Source organism: Impatiens glandulifera, chromosome 3, assembly GCF_907164915.1.
Source record: "Impatiens glandulifera chromosome 3, dImpGla2.1, whole genome shotgun sequence".
Taxonomy (NCBI): Eukaryota; Viridiplantae; Streptophyta; class Magnoliopsida; order Ericales; family Balsaminaceae; genus Impatiens; species Impatiens glandulifera.
Genome location: NC_061864.1, coordinates 8,444,924 through 8,455,454, shown reverse-complemented (window position 1 = coordinate 8,455,454; position 10,531 = coordinate 8,444,924). Strand labels below are relative to the sequence as shown.

Here is a 10,531-nt window from a genome sequence, read left to right as displayed (position 1 = left end):
ATCTCTAATTTTAAGTTGAATCAAGGTTTAATGTGTGAAGTTCAAGTCTTATTCTTCCTCTATTTATAGTCACACAAGATGACCTTTTCCCTTCTCTCTATCCACAAGACCTAGACTCTGTTTGATCTTTTTTTTTTTTTCCATAAAAGAAAAATGTATGTTATTGTTATTTTTAAAATTAATTTATTTGTATTCAATTTTAATAAAAAAATAAACTAAGAATGTTTTATTTGATAAAATCAATTATCTAATGGTTAAAATAATAGTAATATAATACAGAAATTTTACAAAAATAAAAAAACCAAAAAATGGCCGGACCAAACAAGGCTAAATTCGTTATTCATAAAAGAAAAATGTATGTTATTGTTACTTTTAAAATTAATTTATTTGTATTTAATTTTAATAAAAATAAATTAAGAATGTTGGGTTTTGAATTATTTGTACTACCAAAAATTATATAAAATTTAATGCTATGTATGGAATACGTACAATAATTATTAACTATTTGCTTGATAAGAAGCCTCAACCTTCCATTTTTTTATTATGTATTTTCAAGACCATTATTTTAAGCCTATATTTGATTTTGTTTTCTCTAACTATATATATAATTTTATCTTCATTTGAAATATTTAATATTTTTTATATTAAGAATCAAAAGTAAAGTAATAATAAATTTTAATATTATCAATTTAAAATTAAGATTTCACTAAAAAAGTAATGGTACTATGAAATATGGAAAAACGTAGCTAAAAACATAAAAACAACTGCTAAAGATAAATATAAAGTAATATATTGTTCCCGACATTCATGTGTAACTAAATAAGCGCCGGTAAAAAATAACATGTATTATAACAAACAATGCTATTTCAAAGATCTCTATTGTCGTGACATACTTAAGCGCAAGTAACTAATGGTGTCGTCTGTAAACGCTGGTAAAAACCTATTAATAGATTAAATTGATTAACATTTAATGTATGATAAAACGTACGTATTTACCCTCTTTTAAAGGATGACAAAATTTGAAATATAAACTAAATAACATAATATATTAAAAGTAAGTTATTATAATAACAGTTCAAATCTATTTTTTTAAAATTATAATATATTATTCTAATTTTATAATATAATAAATTTAAAATATTAAATGCTGCAATGAATGGAAAACGTAAAATAGAGTAAGAGGAAGATGATTAAAATAGACGCATGTCTCATATCCATTGAATTTTTATATTTGTTTATTTGTGGTGTAGAATCAGGCCAGCCATGGACCTCAGAGTATTAATTAGTCGGGTTATTTGAATTATTTTCTAATAATTCTTTATTTTGTCAGTTTATTTTTATTTTTATAAATAGTTTAATAATTATTTAAATAATATTGACCAGGTGATAATTTTAAGAAGATTAATTAATTTATTTATTTGTAAAAAAAATAAAATATATTAATATATATTGATAAAATAATTTTTTAATAAATGATTTTTTTTTTAAAAACAAATGGGACAACGAATTAAGTAGTCCGCAAACATAATTAATCATTTAACTAGGCGCCGAACTTGCTGCGACGGACTCGAACCCAGAAGCTTAAGTTGAGTATCCATTAATAATATTTTAGTTAATGAATTAAGTAATAATGAATGAGAAAGTACTTAATCTAACTATTTTCATAATAAAATTATTATTTTTAATTTAAAAAGTATTAAAACTAATTTAATAATTTAACCCAATTAATTCCACATCATTCACTCTTTCAAACCAAACGTGGGATGATGTTAACTTCAATGAGTATTAAAAAAAAAAATTTAAAAATGGGACAACAAATTAATTATGTAGTCCGCAAACACACTTAATCATAACTAGGCGCAGAACTTGCCGCTTGACGGCTCGAACCCAGAACCTTAAGGTGAGTATTCCCATCTTATTTCTGTTAACCTAGAAAAGGATCATCCAATGAATTTAAACCTTCTACTTCTGTCTGAACCCAAAAAATACAAAAATGTATGTAAGTACAGTTGAGAGGTTGAATAATGCAATCTTTGGGGGAGATAAGATCCTCAAAAACTTATCTTCAAGTACCTCAAAGTTGAATAATGCCAACTTTAAGGAAGCTAACATTTATCAAATCTTCAACATGCATATATGTTAACCTATGAGTACCTCAAATTAAGTTGAATAATGCCAACTTTAGGAGAGCTAACTTTCATCAAACTTATCTTCAAGTGCATCAAAATTGAATAGGGTCACCTTTAGGGGAGCTAACTTTCATCAAACTTATCTTCAAGTGCCTCAAAGTTGAATAATGCCAACTTCAGAAGAGCTAACTTTTATCAATCTTATCTTTAAGATTTGAACATATGAGTACCTCAAAGTTAAATAATGACAATTTTAGAGGAGTTAATCTTCAACTAACTTATTTTAGCATTTACCTACAATTATAGATACATTGACAATATGAAGCTCACTAAATGTCTAAGACATTAATTTTACCATTCAAAAAGTGCGTTTTAATTATATTAAATATATCTCGATTTTTAAATATGGCACTTAAATTATTAAATCAATAATAATTTATAGTAACTATTTTTAGACAAAGATTTTATTTTATTTTTTTTATAAATTATTATATATACTATATATAATATATTTATTTAGAACAATTAATAAAATATTTATTAAATAAATATGGAGATAAAACAATAAATAATTAAGATAATAATTTTTTTTAATACTATGAACTTATTTTAATAAATTAAAAAAAAAGATTATATTATTTTAAGTATTAATTTATAATAAATCGATCATTCATCTGAAATGCTTGATTGGAAAGTTAGAGTTTCTAGTTTACCCTGTTATGTAATAGTTAGGTATTCGGGTATATACCACATTCTTTTATTACATGTTCGTACAGAGGTAGGCTAAACAATAAAAATGAAGAAACAGAGGATGCTGAAGAAGTTCAAGATGAAACAAGAAAGAGGAATAAGTAAAAGAATAAAAGCAAAGAAAAAATAGAGAAGAAGAGTAGAGGAAACTAGAGTTGTTAATACTCAAACCCGCAAAACTGAAGTAGAGAAAAACATTGATAAAAGTCCTGTAATTCTAAAAACAAATTCTTTTTATCAGATTAGTACATGTTCATATAGAGGTAGGCTAAAGAATAGGATTGAAAAAAAGAGGATTGTTGAAGAAGTTCAAGATGAAGACAAGAAAGAGGAATAAGCAAAAGAATAAAAGCAAAGAAAAAATAGAGGAGAAGAGTGAGGAGGAAACTAGAGTTGTTGATACTCAAACCCGCAAAACTGAAGTAGAGAAAAACATTGATAAAAGTCTTGTAATTCTAAAAACGAATTCTTTTTATCAGATTAGTACATGTTCATACAGAGATAGGCTAAATAATGGGAGCATACATGCATCATCATCTGCTATAATTCAATCACCTTTCGTGAAGTATAAGCGAGGAAAGGGACGTGAAAGAAAGCAACATGGCCTACAAGGCGAATATAAAAATAATTAACAACAAAGATTAAGAACGTTAATTGTAATCTTTGATGGCTACCATTCAGAAACTCTAGGGTCGTTTGTTTGTGATCTTATAATCAAAGTTAGGATTTGTCTAGTTTTGATTCTTGACCTTCTTACTTTTTTTTGTCTTCTTAATTCTTAATTAAATGGTGTTAAACCGTTTTTTTTTTTAAAAAAATTCAAAATACTATTAAAATATATAAAAAATATTACTATAATACAGTTTTTCTAATAATTTTATTAATATATTTAAATAAATAAAATTATATATATATATATATAGATATTAATATTTTTAATCTTACCTAAAAAAAAATTCAAAATAAAATACGATTAGAATGTTTGTTTCGTATTTATTTATTAATTATTGTGGATAAAATGTATTATATATAGAATTTTTAATTTTTTAAATAAATATTTTATTTTAAAAATGATTTAATTTTTATATATAATCTTTTAAAAAAAACAAAATAAAATTATTATTTCAAAATATTATATTACTCATTATTTTTAAATAAGATAAATAAATGAAAATATGAAATATATTTTAAAGGTCTAGTAATTTTGTGGTGGACATATACTAAGCATATATGTTCATGCTTTGAGTCTTGCAAGTTGTGGTGTGATGAAGTTCATATCTATAAATAAAATATTTTAAATAAATAAGTATATTTTACATTTTTAACAATATGAAGGACAATTCAATGCAACTTGACCTGAATTGAAACGGCATTTTATGTGTAGGGCACATGCTTTCATAATGAACTTTCAATAATTTTCAAAACATCCCACAATTTCAAAATATTTGTCTATTTCTTTAATATGGCTCTTTGTGTTTTAATTTGAATAATGACAACTTCAGGGGAGCTAACCTTCAGAAATCTTATCTTCAACATTAAGTTGAATAATGTCTAATTAGTTTGACAAATTGTTGAAAACAACAGATGTTCTTTTTCTGATAACATTGCTGCTGATTGATTTACATGTAATTTACATCATGCCAAAAATTCCATTATTTCATGCACTACAACAAAACAGACTTACAGCGACGCTTAAAAAGACTTCTGTCAACCCTTAAAAGCGTCGCTAAAAATATCACCGACACTTATTTATGCGTCGCCATAAGCAGGGTGGGCGCAAGTTATAGCGACGCTTATTTAAGCGTCGGTAACATCCATTTAAGCGTCGCAAAAAGCCTTATATAAATTTTAAAAACAATTTTTTTTATTTTTTATTTATTTTAACAATTTTATCCGAATTTTCATTTTTGAAATTAAATATTTATTGAAAAAAACGTTTAAAAATAATTGCATAGTGACATTTTTAATAATAACTAAATAAACATAAATTCTCACAACATAAAAATATTTCAAACAAAAAAGATAATTTTTGAACAAAACTACAATGGTTGTAAAAAAAAAAAAATTTTTGAACAAAACTACAATGGTTGTCAAAAAAAAAACAATTTTTGAACAAAACTACAATGGTTGTCATCCACTAATCTTCTTCTTGGACACCAGCTTCATCTTGGATCCTGCAATTATGTAAAAGAAATTATTTTTAAGATAAGAATGAAAATAATATATTGATGTGAATTAAATAGACACAAAATAATAGTTTACCTATATAAATCCAGACAAAAAAAAGTTTCCAATGTAGGCAAAATAATAGCATTAGAAATACAAATATCTAGTTTAAAAATGTTTTCAATAACCAATAAAGAGATTATGAGAGATATAAACTATTTAAAGTAGAATACCTTAGTGAATCTACTTAAATCACTAATATATAATGTTATTAATTATATAAAGATGAACAATAATAATTGACAAATTTCTTTGATAATCATGATTAATAAGGATTTTGGTGCACACATCTATCACTAACAAATATTTCTATAAACAGTTATCTCTGACATATATCATATATGTTATATAGAAACATTCAATCAACAATCAAACAAAGATAGACAAGACAAACCTGGAATGAATTAAATCCAAAAATAGAGCTTTAGATACTACAGCCAGTCATCAATACTGTCATTAATACTCAATACTGTCAAAAGAAAAAACCAAATACAGAGAATTAGTTTTTCTTTTATAGTATGATAACTCAACATAAAAGTATAAAACTGTCATTCCTTGGTCTTAATATAAAAAACAAATAAAATAATAAACATATAAGATATTATTGTAGATATGATTGAAAATAATAAACATATAAGATATTCCTCATCATATTAATTCTACAGAAAACTTTCTATGAAAAATTTTGTATGCCAATAGCATATTTCACTAAGCTTTTCACTTTTCTCATTTTCAGTTTGGCAGCTTCACTTATAATCGGTAACAGAAAACACAGCTCATAGAAGGTAAAGAAAGCCTGGATGAAGCTAGCAAAATGAAACCCAATATTAATTATTGAGCTTTGATAACGTTACAAAGAATTTCTTTTCTTCAGAAGACACTATTATGTACAAGCAAAAACCCGCAAAAACCCGTACTTTTGCAGCCAAAAAAATGTACCTTATCAATAGCCTTCTCCAAATAATAGAATGCTTGATGATCCGACTGAACATATTTATTCTGTTCCATCACAAAGAGAGAACTTTCATAAGGACATATTTCTGATCTTTAGAACTATTAAAAATAAGAAGGATTAAAAAAATTACATCAACTCTACCCATGATGTAGCTTCAACCAATAAAACAGCCCATCTGTTTAAAGTAGACAAACTACCCAGTTATTTGATATAATCATGTCAACAGAAACAATTTACTAGGAGAGGAGTTAATAATGAGCTAAAAAGGGGAATGCAATTATTATCCCTTAAAATATAAAAAATATCGAAGAAGAAGTAAGCCGACGAAACAAACAAAGGAAAAAAGGTACAAAGTTTAGAGCTTGTTATCAATTACACAGCTACATATGCCCCAGGTGTATGATATTTAAAATGTAACTTTGATAAAAAAAAATATCCAGCTTGTATATTTGAATTGTCAACCTCCAGGGCTAACTCAAAATTCTCCTTTGCCGTCTGCAATATCACAATTCAAGAATCAAATTGAACGTGAAGCAAACTTTCTTCATGCAAATGATAGGAAATGATCTACTTTAATGATGACAACTACCTAATTCAAATTCAATTCATACCTACTTATTAATTTCATTTGAAAACGGGATGTATCTAAATTTAGTTTGACCCAAATTTAGGATTTCATTGGCAGTTTTTCTACCAGATCCAAGACAAGTTTTTACAAACAGGACTATTGTAGTTAAATTAAGAGCTGGAGATGGGGGACACTGAAAAAATAGAGCATGAGTTCAAATTCAACCAAATTACTCACTTGGCCAAATAAGAGACCTCAACTCATACATAATGTCTAAAACCGTATAAAATCATTGCATGCATTGATATTAAATTTGTGAACAAAGAGATAACAAACATCAATAATCATGCTAATTATCAACGCAAAAATGATGATACCGCCATCTACACGGTATAACCATGCCTCTACAAGAATCACAAGGACGATAGAGAAATCCACATAGTTAGAGCAAAAAATCAGTTTAATGAAATAAGTGCAATACCCTAACATGTACATGAAAGTGATGGTAAAAATGGTGAATGAAAGTTTCCATCAAGACGTTGAGTTTACCCGTAAGAAAGGAATCAACTTTACGTCATTGTAGTCCCAATAATCCCTTACTCTATCAATTTCCTTCAAAGAATTCCAACATTTGGCTATGTACTCCTTCGCCTTCTTGTTTCTACTGTGAATTCCTCTTTACAAGAATAATCAAATCTGACAGTGATGGTTTCACATATATATTCAATATTCAAATCCAATAATTGACCTGCAAAGTAAATCGCTGAAGTATATTATTTTGGTCCCTAGCACTTTGCAAAAGGATTTGTCGCAGCATTGTCACCAGATTATACAAATTCGGTCTCAATAACAAAACGAGTCAAAATCTTAGACGACGAATTGTCGCATTGTTAAAACAAACTACATATATATATTTGCTCAAAAAATCAATGCAAGATAAGTATGCATTCAGAGAGAGGCATGTAAATAAGTTGGGAAGAAGAATCACATATCTTGTGTATTTTTACTGGAACTATGAAAGTGAAGTTGAAGTATACGAATGAGTTTGTATCGTTGAATGCATATCTGAAAGGAGATGAAGAAAAAGTAAACTGGAAGACAGAACTACAACCTGCAAATTACAAACTATCTTTTCCTATATTGACAAGGGTAATCCACATTCATAGAATCCAGGTTCTCAGTCTCATAACCGTCTAGCATAGACACAGTCCTAAAAGAGATAGGATTAGAAGACATACATGTGGGGGCTTTAGATTTCATTTTTGAAATACCTTTAATGGTTATAGATGGATCTTTGCTTTCATGACCTGGTTTAGTGCTATTGATAAGGGATTTCACTGCACTCCTTTCCTTCCCAGATCTGCAGGTGCTTATGGGCCCAGGTTGGAAACCCTCCAGATCAACAACCTTATTCTTAAGGTCAGCCAGTCGATTATGATGCATCTTAAACGAGAACAACTCAATAAAATGTGGATTATGATCTCCACAACGGGTTAGTCAATCATTGCACAGAAAACACTATGCACTTCAACCAAGGCTAATAATATGTAATGAATTAGAACAAGTTTCACAAGATTCATTACTCTGCTCACAGCAGGTAAGAATTCTAAACCGGGATACCAACTAAAAGGAACAATATGAAACTACAGCATATCCTCAATGTATGGAGGCAAATTCAATAGGAAATTCAGATCAGTTCCAAAAAGATGGTGAGAGCTGGAATCACACAATGACGAAGCACCGATTAACTATAATCAAAATTTTGGCCAAGTTACATTCCTCTAGGTATAAGGACCCGCGATGCTACACAATCAATTGTTCAAAAATGTAAAGAAAATAGACATAATCAATGCAAGATAAGTAAATAAGCCGGGAAGAAGAATCACATACCTTGCATATTTTTACTAGAACTGTGAGTGGAGCTGAAGTATACAAATGAGTTGTATTGTTGATCGCATATCTGAAAGAGGAAGAAAAAGACCTGAGAAGAAAACCTAGAATTTCAGAGAGACTTTGACGAACAGAGAGTTGTATCTCTATCTCTACGACCGACCTGCAGAAGAAAACCTAGAATTTGGGTAGTGAAAAATGGTCGTCGCCAGAGTGATTAGTTTTATAGAGAAGAAAAAAGAATTGGGCTGACGTGGGTTCATAGGAGAAAAAAGAAATGGGCTGTGAGAGAAGAAAAATTGGGCTAAAGTGGTTATTAATTAAAAAAGTTTATAAGTTAAATTTTTATTCTTAAATTTAATTTATTTTTAGTTTTTATTTTTTTACTTTTAATTTAATTAAATTTAAATAAAAATTAATTAAAAAATAGTTGTTAATAAAAACATTTAATGTTATAAAATTTTAATAATTATGTTATAAAAAAATAATAATTATATTTTAGTGTTAATAAAATTTTATGTCAAATTTAATTTTAAAAAATTACAATATTTATAAAGTTAAAAAATAAAACATAAATAATATTAAAATTTAATGTAGTTAAAATAAGGTTATCAGCTATGTTTATAAAAGAAATTAATAAAGGTGGCTGTAAATTTATAAAGGTTGGCAAAAGTTTTTTTCTTTTTGATTTTTAAGGACGCTTAATATGGGTTGGCATATAAGGGTTGTTGAAAGTATATTTTGTTGTAGTGATGCTAGCTCATCCCACATAGGTTATGTTTGGATTTACTGGATTCTGAATAAAAGGAAGTTTTATTATATTTGGTGGTACACATCTAAATGAAACTAGAGTTGCAATGTGTAAATTTGTCTTTTTATTTACTTTTTAATGAATGATACATGATTAAGAAACACTAATAAGAATTATTTTTTTAGTTGATATTTTCTCCCTTTGTTATCTTCATCTTGTTTCGAGTGCGTTTGATTGCACTTTAGGTATTTCGTTTTATACTATTTTTGTCGTTGATTTAAACGACCCTCATCAAATTTATATTGTATTGCATAAATGTTTTTTTTAGTAAAATAAATTGTAATTTAGATGGACATTCTATCTTTTATGAGAGAATATTATTAAACTGAATTTCAGTTTTTATGATATTATATATTGAAAAATCAGTAATGGAATAGGCATTTTAAATTTGTTTAGTTTTTCATTTAACGTTGACTTGCTTCTTAATATCAAAATATAGCTAAAATTGTTGTAAACATCACTAAAAATATATTAAACAAAATCCTTGAGATTGGCAGCGCTTAATTTAACTTTACCGGCGGCGCATAAACAAAGTCTCTATAACCTACGCAGACCGACTTACAGCGACACTTTATGCGCCGGGAACTGTTTTTATACGCCGCCAAATATGTTTCCATTGTAATGGCAATAAAATTACTCATAGTTTGTTATGGAAGAAAAAACTTTATACCGATTTCATCCCTCAATCCCTGCGCAACACCCGGGAAAATGAAGATATCCCTTTTAAAAAAAATTAAATAATCAATGTTGTGTACTTTTCAGCATATTTGCGTCAAATCTATTTAATTGGTCAAACTTAATTAATTGTTTAAAGGTTTATGGCCAAATCAGTTTTCCTTGAAACATTGCAATCAAAGGCATATCATTAAATAGCTTTTTCAGTTTCTGCACGCACTAAGACAGAAGGCAATTATGGCTTTATTATGTGTATCATGTTTGATCAAATTATTGGCTACAAAATTCAAATTATTTTGAATGACACAAAAACTTTCTAGCTTAATTATATTTTGAAATAAAATGTTAAATATATATTAGTATATTTGAATATTATATTTATCACTTAAATATTGACTAATCTTTGTGAGATGTTGAACTATATTATATATTAAGAGACTATATTATGTATTGAATAATATTCATTATTAATAATACACCCCTTTCTTTTAGCTTTCTACAAGTGATATATAGAGTACTAAGTGGAA

At 27.3% G+C, this 10,531-nt stretch overlaps 1 long non-coding RNA gene across 2 annotated transcripts; it reads right to left on the bottom strand.

Annotated features, from left to right (window-relative positions):
- Positions 1-4,875: 4,875 nt before the first annotated feature.
- On the bottom strand, positions 4,876-7,601 carry LOC124932049. 2 transcript variants are annotated; one of them, XR_007098728.1, is made up of 6 exons: positions 7,377-7,601; positions 7,178-7,304; positions 6,191-6,235; positions 6,045-6,104; positions 5,500-5,574; positions 4,876-5,053 (listed from the first exon to the last, which is right to left on the bottom strand). It is a non-coding gene; the product is annotated as an uncharacterized LOC124932049 (long non-coding RNA). The 2 variants fall into 2 exon arrangements; XR_007098727.1 differs by lacking the exon at positions 7,377-7,601 and having other exon boundaries at positions 7,178-7,370.
- Positions 7,602-10,531: the final 2,930 nt, after the last annotated feature.